We start from the raw sequence: 18,027 nt of genomic DNA, 5'->3' as shown, positions 1-18,027 counted from the left end.
CCTTCAGTCTATCTGATTCGCTACTGCCAGTTGTATCCCCCTTACCAACCATTTACTAGTAGAGGTGTCAGCCACCCGATCTCTGCCAATCTCTCCTTGGCTTCCGTTCTCCCAACAAATCAAATTCAAAATACTAAGGGCATAAAAAGCTTCCCACAACTCTGCCTCTAGCTACATCATTAACCTTATCATATAGTATCAAATAAACCACCCTGTTCTCTGCTTCCAAGAACTCCTGTTCGCTAGCTCCCTCAACACTTCATCCCATGCTGTCCTCTGGGATTTTCCCATGGACTATCCCATCCTCTCAGATTCCCTACACCAATCTATATGGCTATTTCCCTGTCTGTATGCTTCAGGTGATCCCTGCAAACTCATCTATTCAGGATAGTCTTTCCTGCCATCACCTAATTGCTGAGCTCTTCCTTTCTCCAACAACTAATCAACGGTACAAATATTTCTACTTAACATGACCTCCGGTTCCCACTTAAATATCAAAAGATATTGCACTAAGGCACATGCCCAAGCAGGTAAATTTAAATCTTAAACTGTATCTGGACCAGATCTTGAGCTCATCCCTATTATTTAGCAGTGACCATTATTCAATTGTGTTTATTTGTTACGACTTGAATAGTTCCTCAGGCAAGTTCCTCTAACAAAGTCTTCAGAGAGGGCTCTGTGGCGCAATGGATAGCGCATTGGACTATTAGTTGGTGTAGTAATTCAAAGGTTGTGGGTTCGAGTCCCACCAGAGTCGGTTTTATATAGTCATTCTTCATAGTGATGCTGCTCTAATGCTTTATAAAGTAATGGATTACATTCATAAGGGAGCTTTATTGACGTGGATTTGCTGCACAAGTTAACGATAGAGCCTAGTGGTTTAGGCTTCTCTTGAGAGTTGATATCAGCAAAATTGGAAGTACCCTGTGCAATTCAGAGCAAAGAGAGGGAATGGTAAGCTAACCTGCGTTATATTGTTCCCTTCCCTCATGCCCGGTTCAAGCTGTAATTATTTATGTACCCTTTTGTCAGCCCCACAACTATTTACTGTCTAAATCTCGCTACCTTCCCCACAATAAGAATTCCAAAGAATGCCCCATTTTTACCAATGACACCACCAAACTTTCACTTCACTCCCGTGATATCTCTCGACTATTGCAACTCCTTACTCTATGGCCTGCCTCTAAACAGACCATTCCCCCTTCAGTCTATCTGATTCGCTACTGCCAGTTGTATCCCCCTTACCAACCATTTACTAGTAGAGGTGTCAGCCACCCGATCTCTGCCAATCTCTCCTTGGCTTCCGTTCTCCCAACAAATCAAATTCAAAATACTAAGGGCATAAAAAGCTTCCCACAACTCTGCCTCTAGCTACATCATTAACCTTATCATATAGTATCAAATAAACCACCCTGTTATCTGCTTCAAAGAACTCCTGTTCGCTAGCTCCCTCAACACTTCATCCCATGCTGTCCTCTGGGATTTTCCCATGGACTATCCCATCCTCTCAGATTCCCTACACCAATCTATATGGCTATTTCCCTGTCTGTATGCTTCAGGTGATCCCTGCAAACTCATCTATTCAGGATAGTCTTTCCTGCCATCACCTAATTGCTGAGCTCTTCCTTTCTCCAACAACTAATCAACGGTACAAATATTTCTACTTAACATGACCTCCGGTTCCCACTTAAATATCAAAAGATATTGCACTAAGGCACATGCCCAAGCAGGTAAATTTAAATCTTAAACTGTATCTGGACCAGATCTTGAGCTCATCCCTATTATTTAGCAGTGACCATTATTCAATTGTGTTTATTTGTTACGACTTGAATAGTTCCTCAGGCAAGTTCCTCTAACAAAGTCTTCAGAGAGGGCTCTGTGGTGCAATGGATAGCGCATTGGACTTCTAGTTGATGAAGTAATTCAAAGGTTTTGGGTTTGAGTCCCACCAGAGTCGGTTTTATATAGTCATTCTTCATAGTGATGCTGCTCTAATGCTTTATAAAGTAATGGATTACATTCATAAGGGAGCTTTATTGACGTGGATTTGCTGCACAAGTTAACGATAGAGCCTAGTGGTTTAGGCTTCTCTTGAGAGTTGATATCAGCAAAATTGGAAGTACCCTGTGCAATTCAGAGCAAAGAGAGGGAATGGTAAGCTAACCTGCGTTATATTGTTCCCTTCCCTCATGCCCGGTGCAAGCTGTAATTCTTTATGTACCCTTTTGTCAGCCCCACAACTATTTACTGTCTAAATCTCGCTACCTTCCCCACAATAAGAATTCCAAAGAATGCCCCATTTTTACCAATGACACCACCAAACTTTCACTTCACTCCCGTGATATCTCTCGACTATTGCAACTCCTTACTCTATGGCCTGCCTCTAAACAGACCATTCCCCCTTCAGTCTATCTGATTCGCTACTGCCAGTTTTATCCACCTTACCAACCATTTACTAGTAGAGGTGTCAGCCACCCGATCTCTGCCAATCTCTCCTTGGTTTCCGTTCTCCCAACAAATCAAATTCAAAATACTAAGGGCATAAAAAGCTTCCCCCAACTCTGCCTCTAGCTACATCATTAACCTTATCATATAGTATCAAATAAACCACCCTGTTCTCTGCTTCCAAGAACTCCTGTTCGCTAGCTCCCTCAACACTTCATCCCATGCTGTCCTCAGGGATTTTCCCATGGACTATCCCATCCTCTCAGATTCCCTACACCAATCTATATGGCTATTTCCCTGTCTGTATGCTTCAGGTGATCCCTGCAAACTCATCTATTCAGGATAGTCTTTCCTGCCATCACCTAATTGCTGAGCTCTTCCTTTCTCCAACAACTAATCAACGGTACAAATATTTCTACTTAACATGACCTCCGGTTCCCACTTAAATATCAAAAGATATTGCACTAAGGCACATGCCCAAGCAGGTAAATTTAAATCTTAAACTGTATCTGGACCAGATCTTGAGCTCATCCCTATTATTTAGCAGTGACCATTATTCAATTGTGTTTATTTGTTACGACTTGAATAGTTCCTCAGGCAAGTTCCTCTAACAAAGTCTTCAGAGAGGGCTCTGTGGCGCAATGGATAGCGCATTGGACTTCTAGTTGATGAAGTAATTCAAAGGTTGTGGGTTCGAGTCCCACCAGAGTCGGTTTTATATAGTCATTCTTCATAGTGATGCTGCTCTAATGCTTTATAAAGTAATGGATTACATTCATAAGGGAGCTTTATTGACGTGGATTTGCTGCACAAGTTAACGATAGAGCCTACTGTTTTAGGCTTCTCTTGAGAGTTGATATCAGCAAAATTGGAAGTACCCTGTGAAATTCAGAGCAAAGAGAGGGAATGGTAAGCTAACCTGCATTATATTGTTCCCTTCCCTCATGCCCGGTGCAAGCTGTAATTATTTATGTACCCTTTTGTCAGCCCCACAACTATTTACTGTCTAAATCTCGCTACCTTCCCCACAATAAGAATTCCAAAGAATGCCCCATTTTTACCAATGACACCACCAAACTTTCACTTCACTCCCGTGATATCTCTCGACTATTGCAACTCCTTACTCTATGGCCTGCCTCTAAACAGACCATTCCCCCTTCAGTCTATCTGATTCGCTACTGCCAGTTGTATCCCCCTTACCAACCATTTACTAGTAGAGGTGTCAGCCACCCGATCTCTGCCAATCTCTCCTTGGCTTCCGTTCTCCCAACAAATCAAATTCAAAATACTAAGGGCATAAAAAGCTTCCCACAACTCTGCCTCTAGCTACATCATTAACCTTATCATATAGTATCAAATAAACCACCCTGTTCTCTGCTTCCAAGAACTCCTGTTTGCTAGCTCCCTCAACACTTCATCCCATGCTGTCCTCTGGGATTTTCCCATGGACTATCCCATCCTCTCAGATTCCCTACACCAATCTATATGGCTATTTCCCTGTCTGTATGCTTCAGGTGATCCCTGCAAACTCATCTATTCAGGATAGTCTTTCCTGCCATCACCTAATTGCTGAGCTCTTCCTTTCTCCAACAACTAATCAACGGTACAAATATTTCTACTTAACATGACCTCCGGTTCCCACTTAAATATCAAAAGATATTGCACTAAGGCACATGCCCAAGCAGGTAAATTTAAATCTTAAACTGTATCTGGACCAGATCTTGAGCTCATCCCTATTATTTAGCAGTGACCATTATTCAATTGTGTTTATTTGTTACGACTTGAATAGTTCCTCAGGCAAGTTCCTCTAACAAAGTCTTCAGAGAGGGCTCTGTGGCGCAATGGATAGCGCATTGGACTTCTAGTTGGTGTAGTAATTCAAAGGTTGTGGGTTCGAGTCCCACCAGAGTCGGTTTTATATAGTCATTCTTCATAGTGATGCTGCTCTAATGCTTTATAAAGTAATGGATTACATTCATAAGGGAGCTTTATTGACGTGGATTTGCTGCACAAGTTAACGATAGAGCCTAGTGGTTTAGGCTTCTCTTGAGAGTTGATATCAGCAAAATTGGAAGTACCCTGTGCAATTCAGAGCAAAGAGAGGGAATGGTAAGCTAACCTGCGTTATATTGTTCCCTTCCCTCATGCCCGGTGCAAGCTGTAATTCTTTATGTACCCTTTTGTCAGCCCCACAACTATTTACTGTCTAAATCTCGCTACCTTCACCACAATAAGAATTCCAAAGAATGCCCCATTTTTACCAATGACACCACCAAACTTTCACTTCACTCCCGTGATATCTCTCGACTATTGCAACTCCTTACTCTATGGCCTGCCTCTAAACAGACCATTCCCCCTTCAGTCTATCTGATTCGCTACTGCCAGTTGTATCCCCCTTACCAACCATTTACTAGTAGAGGTGTCAGCCACCCGATCTCTGCCAATCTCTCCTTGGTTTCCGTTCTCCCAACAAATCAAATTCAAAATACTAAGGGCATAAAAAGCTTCCCCCAACTCTGCCTCTAGCTACATCATTAACCTTATCATATAGTATCAAATAAACCACCCTGTTCTCTGCTTCCAAGAACTCCTGTTTGCTAGCTCCCTCAACACTTCATCCCATGCTGTCCTCTGGGATTTTCCCATGGACTATCCCATCCTCTCAGATTCCCTACACCAATCTATATGGCTATTTCCCTGTCTGTATGCTTCAGGTGATCCCTGCAAACTCATCTATTCAGGATAGTCTTTCCTGCCATCACCTAATTGCTGAGCTCTTCCTTTCTCCAACAACTAATCAACGGTACAAATATTTCTACTTAACATGACCTCCGGTTCCCACTTAAATATCAAAAGATATTGCACTAAGGCACATGCCCAAGCTGGTAAATTTAAATCTTAAACTGTATCTGGTCCAGATCTTGAGCTCATCCCTATTATTTAGCAGTGACCATTATTCAATTGTGTTTATTTGTTACGACTTGAATAGTTCCTCAGGCAAGTTCCTCTAACAAAGTCTTCAGAGAGGGCTCTGTGGCGCAATGGATAGCGCATTGGACTTCTAGTTGGTGTAGTAATTCAAAGGTTGTGGGTTCGAGTCCCACCAGAGTCGGTTTTATATAGTCATTCTTCATAGTGATGCTGCTCTAATGCTTTATAAAGTAATGGATTACATTCATAAGGGAGCTTTATTGACGTGGATTTGCTGCACAAGTTAACGATAGAGCCTAGTGGTTTAGGCTTCTCTTGAGAGTTGATATCAGCAAAATTGGAAGTACCCTGTGCAATTCAGAGCAAAGAGAGGGAATGGTAAGCTAACCTGCGTTATATTGTTCCCTTCCCTCATGCCCGGTGCAAGCTGTAATTCTTTATGTACCCTTTTGTCAGCCCCACAACTATTTACTGTCTAATACTCGCTACCTTCACCACAATAAGAATTCCAAAGAATGCCCCATTTTTACCAATGACACCACCAAACTTTCACTTCACTCCCGTGATATCTCTCGACTATTGCAACTCCTTACTCTATGGCCTGCCTCTAAACAGACCATTCCCCCTTCAGTCTATCTGATTCGCTACTGCCAGTTGTATCCCCCTTACCAACCATTTACTAGTAGAGGTGTCAGCCACCCGATCTCTGCCAATCTCTCCTTGGTTTCCGTTCTCCCAACAAATCAAATTCAAAATACTAAGGGCATAAAAAGCTTCCCCCAACTCTGCCTCTAGCTACATCATTAACCTTATTATATAGTATCAAATAAACCACCCTGTTCTCTGCTTCCAAGAACTCCTGTTTGCTAGCTCCCTCAACACTTCATCCCATGCTGTCCTCTGGGATTTTCCCATGGACTATCCCATCCTCTCAGATTCCCTCCACCAATCTATATGGCTATTTCCCTGTCTGTATGCTTCAGGTGATCCCTGCAAACTCATCTATTCAGGATAGTCTTTCCTGCCATCACCTAATTGCTGAGCTCTTCCTTTCTCCAACAACTAATCAACGGTACAAATATTTCTACTTAACATGACCTCCGGTTCCCACTTAAATATCAAAAGATATTGCACTAAGGCACATGCCCAAGCAGGTAAATTTAAATCTTAAACTGTATCTGGACCAGATCTTGAGCTCATCCCTATTATTTAGCAGTGACCATTATTCAATTGTGTTTATTTGTTACGACTTGAATAGTTCCTCAGGCAAGTTCCTCTAACAAAGTCTTCAGAGAGGGCTCTGTGGCGCAATGGATAGCGCATTGGACTTCTAGTTGATGAAGTAATTCAAAGGTTGTGGGTTCGAGTCCCACCAGAGTCGGTTTTATATAGTCATTCTTCATAGTGATGCTGCTCTAATGCTTTATAAAGTAATGGATTACATTCATAAGGGAGCTTTATTGACGTGGATTTGCTGCACAAGTTAACGATAGAGCCTAGTGTTTTAGGCTTCTCTTTAGAGTTGATATCAGCAAAATTGGAAGTACCCTGTGAAATTCAGAGCAAAGAGAGGGAATGGTAAGCTAACCTGCGTTATATTGTTCCCTTCCCTCATGCCCGGTGCAAGCTGTAATTATTTATGTACCCTTTTGTCAGCCCCACAACTATTTACTGTCTAAATCTCGCTACCTTCCCCACAATAAGAATTCCAAAGAATGCCCCATTTTTACCAATGACACCACCAAACTTTCACTTCACTCCCGTGATATCTCTCGACTATTGCAACTCCTTACTCTATGGCCTGCCTCTAAACAGACCATTCCCCCTTCAGTCTATCTGATTCGCTACTGCCAGTTGTATCCCCCTTACCAACCATTTACTAGTAGAGGTGTCAGCCACCCGATCTCTGCCAATCTCTCCTTGGCTTCCGTTCTCCCAACAAATCAAATTCAAAATACTAAGGGCATAAAAAGCTTCCCACAACTCTGCCTCTAGCTACATCATTAACCTTATCATATAGTATCAAATAAACCACCCTGTTCTCTGCTTCCAAGAACTCCTGTTTGCTAGCTCCCTCAACACTTCATCCCATGCTGTCCTCTGGGATTTTCCCATGGACTATCCCATCCTCTCAGATTCCCTACACCAATCTATATGGCTATTTCCCTGTCTGTATGCTTCAGGTGATCCCTGCAAACTCATCTATTCAGGATAGTCTTTCCTGCCATCACCTAATTGCTGAGCTCTTCCTTTCTCCAACAACTAATCAACGGTACAAATATTTCTACTTAACATGACCTCCGGTTCCCACTTAAATATCAAAAGATATTGCACTAAGGCACATGCCCAAGCAGGTAAATTTAAATCTTAAACTGTATCTGGACCAGATCTTGAGCTCATCCCTATTATTTAGCAGTGACCATTATTCAATTGTGTTTATTTGTTACGACTTGAATAGTTCCTCAGGCAAGTTCCTCTAACAAAGTCTTCAGAGAGGGCTCTGTGGCGCAATGGATAGCGCATTGGACTTCTAGTTGGTGTAGTAATTCAAAGGTTGTGGGTTCGAGTCCCACCAGAGTCGGTTTTATATAGTCATTCTTCATAGTGATGCTGCTCTAATGCTTTATAAAGTAATGGATTACATTCATAAGGGAGCTTTATTGACGTGGATTTGCTGCACAAGTTAACGATAGAGCCTAGTGGTTTAGGCTTCTCTTGAGAGTTGATATCAGCAAAATTGGAAGTACCCTGTGCAATTCAGAGCAAAGAGAGGGAATGGTAAGCTAACCTGCGTTATATTGTTCCCTTCCCTCATGCCCGGTGCAAGCTGTAATTCTTTATGTACCCTTTTGTCAGCCCCACAACTATTTACTGTCTAAATCTCGTTACCTTCACCACAATAAGAATTCCAAAGAATGCCCCATTTTTACCAATGACACCACCAAACTTTCACTTCACTCCCGTGATATCTCTCGACTATTGCAACTCCTTACTCTATGGCCTGCCTCTAAACAGACCATTCCCCCTTCAGTCTATCTGATTCGCTACTGCCAGTTGTATCCCCCTTACCAACCATTTACTAGTAGAGGTGTCAGCCACCCGATCTCTGCCAATCTCTCCTTGGTTTCCGTTCTCCCAACAAATCAAATTCAAAATACTAAGGGCATAAAAAGCTTCCCCCAACTCTGCCTCTAGCTACATCATTAACCTTATCATATAGTATCAAATAAACCACCTTGTTCTCTGCTTCCAAGAACTCCTGTTTGCTAGCTCCCTCAACACTTCATCCCATGCTGTCCTCTGGGATTTTCCCATGGACTATCCCATCCTCTCAGATTCCCTACACCAATCTATATGGCTATTTCCCTGTCTGTATGCTTCAGGTGATCCCTGCAAAACTCATCTATTCAGGATAGTCTTTCCTGCCATCACCTAATTGCTGAGCTCTTCCTTTCTCCAACAACTAATCAACGGTACAAATATTTCTACTTAACATGACCTCCGGTTCCCACTTAAATATCAAAAGATATTGCACTAAGGCACATGCCCAAGCAGGTAAATTTAAATCTTAAACTGTATCTGGACCAGATCTTGAGCTCATCCCTATTATTTAGCAGTGACCATTATGCAATTGTGTTTATTTGATACGACTTGAATAGTTCCTCAGGCAAGTTCCTCTAACAAAGTCTTCAGAGAGGGCTCTGTGGCGCAATGGATAGCGCATTGGACTTCTAGTTGATGAAGTAATTCAAAGGTTGTGGGTTCGAGTCCCACCAGAGTCGGTTTTATATAGTCATTCTTCATAGTGATGCTGCTCTAATGCTTTATAAAGTAATGGATTACATTCATAAGGGAGCTTTATTGACGTGGATTTGCTGCACAAGTTAACGATAGAGCCTACTGTTTTAGGCTTCTCTTGAGAGTTGATATCAGCAAAATTGGAAGTACCCTGTGAAATTCAGAGCAAAGAGAGGGAATGGTAAGCTAACCTGCATTATATTGTTCCCTTCCCTCATGCCCGGTGCAAGCTGTAATTATTTATGTACCCTTTTGTCAGCCCCACAACTATTTACTGTCTAAATCTCGCTACCTTCCCCACAATAAGAATTCCAAAGAATGCCCCATTTTTACCAATGACACCACCAAACTTTCACTTCACTCCCGTGATATCTCTCGACTATTGCAACTCCTTACTCTATGGCCTGCCTCTAAACAGACCATTCCCCCTTCAGTCTATCTGATTCGCTACTGCCAGTTGTATCCCCCTTACCAACCATTTACTAGTAGAGGTGTCAGCCACCCGATCTCTGCCAATCTCTCCTTGGCTTCCGTTCTCCCAACAAATCAAATTCAAAATACTAAGGGCATAAAAAGCTTCCCACAACTCTGCCTCTAGCTACATCATTAACCTTATCATATAGTATCAAATAAACCACCCTGTTCTCTGCTTCCAAGAACTCCTGTTTGCTAGCTCCCTCAACACTTCATCCCATGCTGTCCTCTGGGATTTTCCCATGGACTATCCCATCCTCTCAGATTCCCTCCACCAATCTATATGGCTATTTCCCTGTCTGTATGCTTCAGGTGATCCCTGCAAACTCATCTATTCAGGATAGTCTTTCCTGCCATCACCTAATTGCTGAGCTCTTCCTTTCTCCAACAACTAATCAACGGTACAAATATTTCTACTTAACATGACCTCCGGTTCCCACTTAAATATCAAAAGATATTGCACTAAGGCACATGCCCAAGCAGGTAAATTTAAATCTTAAACTGTATCTGGACCAGATCTTGAGCTCATCCCTATTATTTAGCAGTGACCATTATTCAATTGTGTTTATTTGTTACGACTTGAATAGTTCCTCAGGCAAGTTCCTCTAACAAAGTCTTCAGAGAGGGCTCTGTGGCGCAATGGATAGCGCATTGGACTTCTAGTTGGTGTAGTAATTCAAAGGTTGTGGGTTCGAGTCCCACCAGAGTCGGTTTTATATAGTCATTCTTCATAGTGATGCTGCTCTAATGCTTTATAAAGTAATGGATTACATTCATAAGGGAGCTTTATTGACGTGGATTTGCTGCACAAGTTAACGATAGAGCCTAGTGGTTTAGGCTTCTCTTGAGAGTTGATATCAGCAAAATTGGAAGTACCCTGTGCAATTCAGAGCAAAGAGAGGGAATGGTAAGCTAACCTGCGTTATATTGTTCCCTTCCCTCATGCCCGGTGCAAGCTGTAATTCTTTATGTACCCTTTTGTCAGCCCCACAACTATTTACTGTCTAAATCTCGCTACCTTCACCACAATAAGAATTCCAAAGAATGCCCCATTTTTACCAATGACACCACCAAACTTTCACTTCACTCCCGTGATATCTCTCGACTATTGCAACTCCTTACTCTATGGCCTGCCTCTAAACAGACCATTCCCCCTTCAGTCTATCTGATTCGCTACTGCCAGTTGTATCCCCCTTACCAACCATTTACTAGTAGAGGTGTCAGCCACCCGATCTCTGCCAATCTCTCCTTGGCTTCCGTTCTCCCAACAAATCAAATTCAAAATACTAAGGGCATAAAAAGCTTCCCACAACTCTGCCTCTAGCTACATCATTAACCTTATCATATAGTATCAAATAAACCACCTTGTTCTCTGCTTCCAAGAACTCCTGTTTGCTAGCTCCCTCAACACTTCATCCCATGCTGTCCTCTGGGATTTTCCCATGGACTATCCCATCCTCTCAGATTCCCTACACCAATCTATATGGCTATTTCCCTGTCTGTATGCTTCAGGTGATCCCTGCAAACTCATCTATTCAGGATAGTCTTTCCTGCCATCACCTAATTGCTGAGCTCTTCCTTTTTCCAACAACTAATCAACGGTACAAATATTTCTACTTAACATGACCTCCGGTTCCCACTTAAATATCAAAAGATATTGCACTAAGGCACATGCCCAAGCAGGTAAATTTAAATCTTAAACTGTATCTGGACCAGATCTTGAGCTCATCCCTATTATTTAGCAGTGACCATTATTCAATTGTGTTTATTTGATACGACTTGAATAGTTCCTCAGGCAAGTTCCTCTAACAAAGTCTTCAGAGAGGGCTCTGTGGCGCAATGGATAGCGCATTGGACTTCTAGTTGATGAAGTAATTCAAAGGTTGTGGGTTCGAGTCCCACCAGAGTCGGTTTTATATAGTCATTCTTCATAGTGATGCTGCTCTAATGCTTTATAAAGTAATGGATTACATTCATAAGGGAGCTTTATTGACGTGGATTTGCTGCACAAGTTAACGATAGAGCCTACTGTTTTAGGCTTCTCTTGAGAGTTGATATCAGCAAAATTGGAAGTACCCTGTGAAATTCAGAGCAAAGAGAGGGAATGGTAAGCTAACCTGCGTTATATTGTTCCCTTCCCTCATGCCCGGTGCAAGCTGTAATTCTTTATGTACCCTTTTGTCAGCCCCACAACTATTTACTGTCTAAATCTCGCTACCTTCACCACAATAAGAATTCCAAAGAATGCCCCATTTTTACCAATGACACCACCAAACTTTCACTTCACTCCCGTGATATCTCTCGACTATTGCAACTCCTTACTCTATGGCCTGCCTCTAAACAGACCATTCCCCCTTCAGTCTATCTGATTCGCTACTGCCAGTTGTATCCCCCTTACCAACCATTTACTAGTAGAGGTGTCAGCCACCCGATCTCTGCCAATCTCTCCTTGGCTTCCGTTCTCCCAACAAATCAAATTCAAAATACTAAGGGCATAAAAAGCTTCCCACAACTCTGCCTCTAGCTACATCATTAACCTTATCATATAGTATCAAATAAACCACCCTGTTCTCTGCTTCCAAGAACTCCTGTTTGCTAGCTCCCTCAACACTTCATCCCATGCTGTCCTCTGGGATTTTCCCATGGACTATCCCATCCTCTCAGATTCCCTCCACCAATCTATATGGCTATTTCCCTGTCTGTATGCTTCAGGTGATCCCTGCAAACTCATCTATTCAGGATAGTCTTTCCTGCCATCACCTAATTGCTGAGCTCTTCCTTTTTCCAACAACTAATCAACGGTACAAATATTTCTACTTAACATGACCTCCGGTTCCCACTTAAATATCAAAAGATATTGCACTAAGGCACATGCCCAAGCAGGTAAATTTAAATCTTAAACTGTATCTGGACCAGATCTTGAGCTCATCCCTATTATTTAGCAGTGACCATTATTCAATTGTGTTTATTTGTTACGACTTGAATAGTTCCTCAGGCAAGTTCCTCTAACAAAGTCTTCAGAGAGGGCTCTGTGGCGCAATGGATAGCGCATTGGACTTCTAGTTGGTGTAGTAATTCAAAGGTTGTGGGTTCGAGTCCCACCAGAGTCGGTTTTATATAGTCATTCTTCATAGTGATGCTGCTCTAATGCTTTATAAAGTAATGGATTACATTCATAAGGGAGCTTTATTGACGTGGATTTGCTGCACAAGTTAACGATAGAGCCTAGTGGTTTAGGCTTCTCTTGAGAGTTGATATCAGCAAAATTGGAAGTACCCTGTGCAATTCAGAGCAAAGAGAGGGAATGGTAAGCTAACCTGCGTTATATTGTTCCCTTCCCTCATGCCCGGTGCAAGCTGTAATTCTTTATGTACCCTTTTGTCAGCCCCACAACTATTTACTGTCTAAATCTCGTTACCTTCACCACAATAAGAATTCCAAAGAATGCCCCATTTTTACCAATGACACCACCAAACTTTCACTTCACTCCCGTGATATCTCTCGACTATTGCAACTCCTTACTCTATGGCCTGCCTCTAAACAGACCATTCCCCCTTCAGTCTATCTGATTCGCTACTGCCAGTTGTATCCCCCTTACCAACCATTTACTAGTAGAGGTGTCAGCCACCCGATCTCTGCCAATCTCTCCTTGGCTTCCGTTCTCCCAACAAATCAAATTCAAAATACTAAGGGCATAAAAAGCTTCCCACAACTCTGCCTCTAGCTACATCATTAACCTTATCATATAGTATCAAATAAACCACCCTGTTCTCTGCTTCCAAGAACTCCTGTTTGCTAGCTCCCTCAACACTTCATCCCATGCTGTCCTCTGGGATTTTCCCATGGACTATCCCATCCTCTCAGATTCCCTCCACCAATCTATATGGCTATTTCCCTGTCTGTATGCTTCAGGTGATCCCTGCAAACTCATCTATTCAGGATAGTCTTTCCTGCCATCACCTAATTGCTGAGCTCTTCCTTTCTCCAACAACTAATCAACGGTACAAATATTTCTACTTAACATGACCTCCGGTTCCCACTTAAATATCAAAAGATATTGCACTAAGGCACATGCCCAAGCAGGTAAATTTAAATCTTAAACTGTATCTGGACCAGATCTTGAGCTCATCCCTATTATTTAGCAGTGACCATTATTCAATTGTGTTTATTTGTTACGACTTGAATAGTTCCTCAGGCAAGTTCCTCTAACAAAGTCTTCAGAGAGGGCTCTGTGGCGCAATGGATAGCGCATTGGACTTCTAGTTGGTGTAGTAATTCAAAGGTTGTGGGTTCGAGTCCCACCAGAGTCGGTTTTATATAGTCATTCTTCATAGTGATGCTGCTCTAATGCTTTATAAAGTAATGGATTACATTCATAAGGGAGCTTTATTGACGTGGATTTGCTGCACAAGTTAACGATAGAGCCTAGTGGTTTAGGCTTCTCTTGAGAGTTGATATCAGCAAAATTGGAAGTACCCTGTGCAATTCAGAGCAAAGAGAGGGAATGGTAAGCTAACCTGCGTTATATTGTTCCCTTCCCTCATGCCCGGTGCAAGCTGTAATTCTTTATGTACCCTTTTGTCAGCCCCACAACTATTTACTGTCTAAATCTCGTTACCTTCACCACAATAAGAATTCCAAAGAATGCCCCATTTTTACCAATGACACCACCAAACTTTCACTTCACTCCCGTGATATCTCTCGACTATTGCAACTCCTTACTCTATGGCCTGCCTCTAAACAGACCATTCCCCCTTCAGTCTATCTGATTCGCTACTGCCAGTTGTATCCCCCTTACCAACCATTTACTAGTAGAGGTGTCAGCCACCCGATCTCTGCCAATCTCTCCTTGGCTTCCGTTCTCCCAACAAATCAAATTCAAAATACTAAGGGCATAAAAAGCTTCCCACAACTCTGCCTCTAGCTACATCATTAACCTTATCATATAGTATCAAATAAACCACCCTGTTCTCTGCTTCCAAGAACTCCTGTTTGCTAGCTCCCTCAACACTTCATCCCATGCTGTCCTCTGGGATTTTCCCATGGACTATCCCATCCTCTCAGATTCCCTCCACCAATCTATATGGCTATTTCCCTGTCTGTATGCTTCAGGTGATCCCTGCAAACTCATCTATTCAGGATAGTCTTTCCTGCCATCACCTAATTGCTGAGCTCTTCCTTTCTCCAACAACTAATCAACGGTACAAATATTTCTACTTAACATGACCTCCGGTTCCCACTTAAATATCAAAAGATATTGCACTAAGGCACATGCCCAAGCAGGTAAATTTAAATCTTAAACTGTATCTGGACCAGATCTTGAGCTCATCCCTATTATTTAGCAGTGACCATTATTCAATTGTGTTTATTTGTTACGACTTGAATAGTTCCTCAGGCAAGTTCCTCTAACAAAGTCTTCAGAGAGGGCTCTGTGGCGCAATGGATAGCGCATTGGACTTCTAGTTGGTGTAGTAATTCAAAGGTTGTGGGTTCGAGTCCCACCAGAGTCGGTTTTATATAGTCATTCTTCATAGTGATGCTGCTCTAATGCTTTATAAAGTAATGGATTACATTCATAAGGGAGCTTTATTGACGTGGATTTGCTGCACAAGTTAACGATAGAGCCTAGTGGTTTAGGCTTCTCTTGAGAGTTGATATCAGCAAAATTGGAAGTACCCTGTGCAATTCAGAGCAAAGAGAGGGAATGGTAAGCTAACCTGCGTTATATTGTTCCCTTCCCTCATGCCCGGTGCAAGCTGTAATTCTTTATGTACCCTTTTGTCAGCCCCACAACTATTTACTGTCTAAATCTCGTTACCTTCACCACAATAAGAATTCCAAAGAATGCCCCATTTTTACCAATGACACCACCAAACTTTCACTTCACTCCCGTGATATCTCTCGACTATTGCAACTCCTTACTCTATGGCCTGCCTCTAAACAGACCATTCCCCCTTCAGTCTATCTGATTCGCTACTGCCAGTTGTATCCCCCTTACCAACCATTTACTAGTAGAGGTGTCAGCCACCCGATCTCTGCCAATCTCTCCTTGGCTTCCGTTCTCCCAACAAATCAAATTCAAAATACTAAGGGCATAAAAAGCTTCCCACAACTCTGCCTCTAGCTACATCATTAACCTTATCATATAGTATCAAATAAACCACCCTGTTCTCTGCTTCCAAGAACTCCTGTTTGCTAGCTCCCTCAACACTTCATCCCATGCTGTCCTCTGGGATTTTCCCATGGACTATCCCATCCTCTCAGATTCCCTACACCAATCTATATGGCTATTTCCCTGTCTGTATGCTTCAGGTGATCCCTGCAAACTCATCTATTCAGGATAGTCTTTCCTGCCATCACCTAATTGCTGAGCTCTTCCTTTCTCCAACAACTAATCAACGGTACAAATATTTCTACTTAACATGACCTCCGGTTCCCACTTAAATATCAAAAGATATTGCACTAAGGCACATGCCCAAGCAGGTAAATTTAAATCTTAAACTGTATCTGGACCAGATCTTGAGCTCATCCCTATTATTTAGCAGTGACCATTATTCAATTGTGTTTATTTGTTACGACTTGAATAGTTCCTCAGGCAAGTTCCTCTAACAAAGTCTTCAGAGAGGGCTCTGTGGCGCAATGGATAGCGCATTGGACTTCTAGTTGGTGTTGTAATTCAAAGGTTGTGGGTTCGAGTCCCACCAGAGTCGGTTTTATATAGTCATTCTTCATAGTGATGCTGCTCTAATGCTTTATAAAGTAATGGATTACATTCATAAGGGAGCTTTATTGACGTGGATTTGCTGCACAAGTTAACGATAGAGCCTAGTGGTTTAGGCTTCTCTTGAGAGTTGATATCAGCAAAATTGGAAGTACCCTGTGCAATTCAGAGCAAAGAGAGGGAATGGTAAGCTAACCTGCGTTATATTGTTCCCTTCCCTCATGCCCGGTGCAAGCTGTAATTCTTTATGTACCCTTTTGTCAGCCCCACAACTATTTACTGTCTAAATCTCGTTACCTTCACCACAATAAGAATTCCAAAGAATGCCCCATTTTTACCAATGACACCACCAAACTTTCACTTCACTCCCGTGATATCTCTCGACTATTGCAACTCCTTACTCTATGGCCTGCCTCTAAACAGACCATTCCCCCTTCAGTCTATCTGATTCGCTACTGCCAGTTGTATCCCCCTTACCAACCATTTACTAGTAGAGGTGTCAGCCACCCGATCTCTGCCAATCTCTCCTTGGTTTCCGTTCTCCCAACAAATCAAATTCAAAATACTAAGGGCATAAAAAGCTTCCCCCAACTCTGCCTCTAGCTACATCATTAACCTTATCATATAGTATCAAATAAACCACCTTGTTCTCTGCTTCCAAGAACTCCTGTTTGCTAGCTCCCTCAACACTTCATCCCATGCTGTCCTCTGGGATTTTCCCATGGACTATCCCATCCTCTCAGATTCCCTACACCAATCTATATGGCTATTTCCCTGTCTGTATGCTTCAGGTGATCCCTGCAAACTCATCTATTCAGGATAGTCTTTCCTGCCATCACCTAATTGCTGAGCTCTTCCTTTCTCCAACAACTAATCAACGGTACAAATATTTCTACTTAACATGACCTCCGGTTCCCACTTAAATATCAAAAGATATTGCACTAAGGCACATGCCCAAGCAGGTAAATTTAAATCTTAAACTGTATCTGGACCAGATCTTGAGCTCATCCCTATTATTTAGCAGTGACCATTATTCAATTGTGTTTATTTGATACGACTTGAATAGTTCCTCAGGCAAGTTCCTCTAACAAAGTCTTCAGAGAGGGCTCTGTGGCGCAATGGATAGCGCATTGGACTTCTAGTTGATGAAGTAATTCAAAGGTTGTGGGTTCGAGTCCCACCAGAGTCGGTTTTATATAGTCATTCTTCATAGTGATGCTGCTCTAATGCTTTATAAAGTAATGGATTACATTCATAAGGGAGCTTTATTGACGTGGATTTGCTGCACAAGTTAACGATAGAGCCTACTGTTTTAGGCTTCTCTTGAGAGTTGATATCAGCAAAATTGGAAGTACCCTGTGAAATTCAGAGCAAAGAGAGGGAATGGTAAGCTAACCTGCATTATATTGTTCCCTTCCCTCATGCCCGGTGCAAGCTGTAATTATTTATGTACCCTTTTGTCAGCCCCACAACTATTTACTGTCTAAATCTCGCTACCTTCCCCACAATAAGAATTCCAAAGAATGCCCCATTTTTACCAATGACACCACCAAACTTTCACTTCACTCCCGTGATATCTCTCGACTATTGCAACTCCTTACTCTATGGCCTGCCTCTAAACAGACCATTCCCCCTTCAGTCTATCTGATTCGCTACTG

At 42.3% G+C, this 18,027-nt stretch overlaps 14 non-coding genes across 14 annotated transcripts; all 14 read left to right on the top strand.

Moving 5' to 3' along the window:
• The first annotated feature begins 672 nt into the window (after positions 1–672).
• TRNAN-AUU (transfer RNA asparagine (anticodon AUU)) lies at positions 673–757 on the top strand. The gene is given in 2 exon segments: positions 673–709; positions 722–757. It is a non-coding gene; the product is annotated as a tRNA-Asn (tRNA).
• Positions 758–3,072: 2,315 nt separating this feature from the next.
• TRNAR-UCU (transfer RNA arginine (anticodon UCU)) lies at positions 3,073–3,157 on the top strand. The gene is given in 2 exon segments: positions 3,073–3,109; positions 3,122–3,157. It is a non-coding gene; the product is annotated as a tRNA-Arg (tRNA).
• A 1,115-nt stretch (positions 3,158–4,272) lies between these two features.
• TRNAR-UCU (transfer RNA arginine (anticodon UCU)) lies at positions 4,273–4,357 on the top strand. The gene is given in 2 exon segments: positions 4,273–4,309; positions 4,322–4,357. It is a non-coding gene; the product is annotated as a tRNA-Arg (tRNA).
• A 1,115-nt stretch (positions 4,358–5,472) lies between these two features.
• Positions 5,473–5,557, top strand: TRNAR-UCU (transfer RNA arginine (anticodon UCU)). The gene is given in 2 exon segments: positions 5,473–5,509; positions 5,522–5,557. It is a non-coding gene; the product is annotated as a tRNA-Arg (tRNA).
• Positions 5,558–6,672: 1,115 nt separating this feature from the next.
• TRNAR-UCU (transfer RNA arginine (anticodon UCU)) lies at positions 6,673–6,757 on the top strand. Its single transcript is given in 2 exon segments — positions 6,673–6,709; positions 6,722–6,757. It is a non-coding gene; the product is annotated as a tRNA-Arg (tRNA).
• Positions 6,758–7,872: 1,115 nt separating this feature from the next.
• Positions 7,873–7,957, top strand: TRNAR-UCU (transfer RNA arginine (anticodon UCU)). Its single transcript is given in 2 exon segments — positions 7,873–7,909; positions 7,922–7,957. It is a non-coding gene; the product is annotated as a tRNA-Arg (tRNA).
• Positions 7,958–9,073: 1,116 nt separating this feature from the next.
• Positions 9,074–9,158, top strand: TRNAR-UCU (transfer RNA arginine (anticodon UCU)). Its single transcript is given in 2 exon segments — positions 9,074–9,110; positions 9,123–9,158. It is a non-coding gene; the product is annotated as a tRNA-Arg (tRNA).
• A 1,115-nt stretch (positions 9,159–10,273) lies between these two features.
• TRNAR-UCU (transfer RNA arginine (anticodon UCU)) lies at positions 10,274–10,358 on the top strand. The gene is given in 2 exon segments: positions 10,274–10,310; positions 10,323–10,358. It is a non-coding gene; the product is annotated as a tRNA-Arg (tRNA).
• A 1,115-nt stretch (positions 10,359–11,473) lies between these two features.
• On the top strand, positions 11,474–11,558 carry TRNAR-UCU (transfer RNA arginine (anticodon UCU)). Its single transcript is given in 2 exon segments — positions 11,474–11,510; positions 11,523–11,558. It is a non-coding gene; the product is annotated as a tRNA-Arg (tRNA).
• A 1,115-nt stretch (positions 11,559–12,673) lies between these two features.
• On the top strand, positions 12,674–12,758 carry TRNAR-UCU (transfer RNA arginine (anticodon UCU)). The gene is given in 2 exon segments: positions 12,674–12,710; positions 12,723–12,758. It is a non-coding gene; the product is annotated as a tRNA-Arg (tRNA).
• A 1,115-nt stretch (positions 12,759–13,873) lies between these two features.
• Positions 13,874–13,958, top strand: TRNAR-UCU (transfer RNA arginine (anticodon UCU)). The gene is given in 2 exon segments: positions 13,874–13,910; positions 13,923–13,958. It is a non-coding gene; the product is annotated as a tRNA-Arg (tRNA).
• A 1,115-nt stretch (positions 13,959–15,073) lies between these two features.
• Positions 15,074–15,158, top strand: TRNAR-UCU (transfer RNA arginine (anticodon UCU)). Its single transcript is given in 2 exon segments — positions 15,074–15,110; positions 15,123–15,158. It is a non-coding gene; the product is annotated as a tRNA-Arg (tRNA).
• A 1,115-nt stretch (positions 15,159–16,273) lies between these two features.
• On the top strand, positions 16,274–16,358 carry TRNAR-UCU (transfer RNA arginine (anticodon UCU)). Its single transcript is given in 2 exon segments — positions 16,274–16,310; positions 16,323–16,358. It is a non-coding gene; the product is annotated as a tRNA-Arg (tRNA).
• Positions 16,359–17,473: 1,115 nt separating this feature from the next.
• TRNAR-UCU (transfer RNA arginine (anticodon UCU)) lies at positions 17,474–17,558 on the top strand. The gene is given in 2 exon segments: positions 17,474–17,510; positions 17,523–17,558. It is a non-coding gene; the product is annotated as a tRNA-Arg (tRNA).
• Positions 17,559–18,027: the final 469 nt, after the last annotated feature.

The sequence above is a fragment of the Lithobates pipiens genome, unplaced genomic scaffold (assembly GCF_037356315.1).
Source record: "Lithobates pipiens isolate NorthernLeopardFrog02 unplaced genomic scaffold, aLitPip1_a1.2 Scaffold_13, whole genome shotgun sequence".
In the NCBI taxonomy this organism is placed as follows: domain Eukaryota; kingdom Metazoa; phylum Chordata; class Amphibia; order Anura; family Ranidae; genus Lithobates; species Lithobates pipiens.
This window is presented reverse-complemented; position numbering and strand designations above follow the sequence as displayed.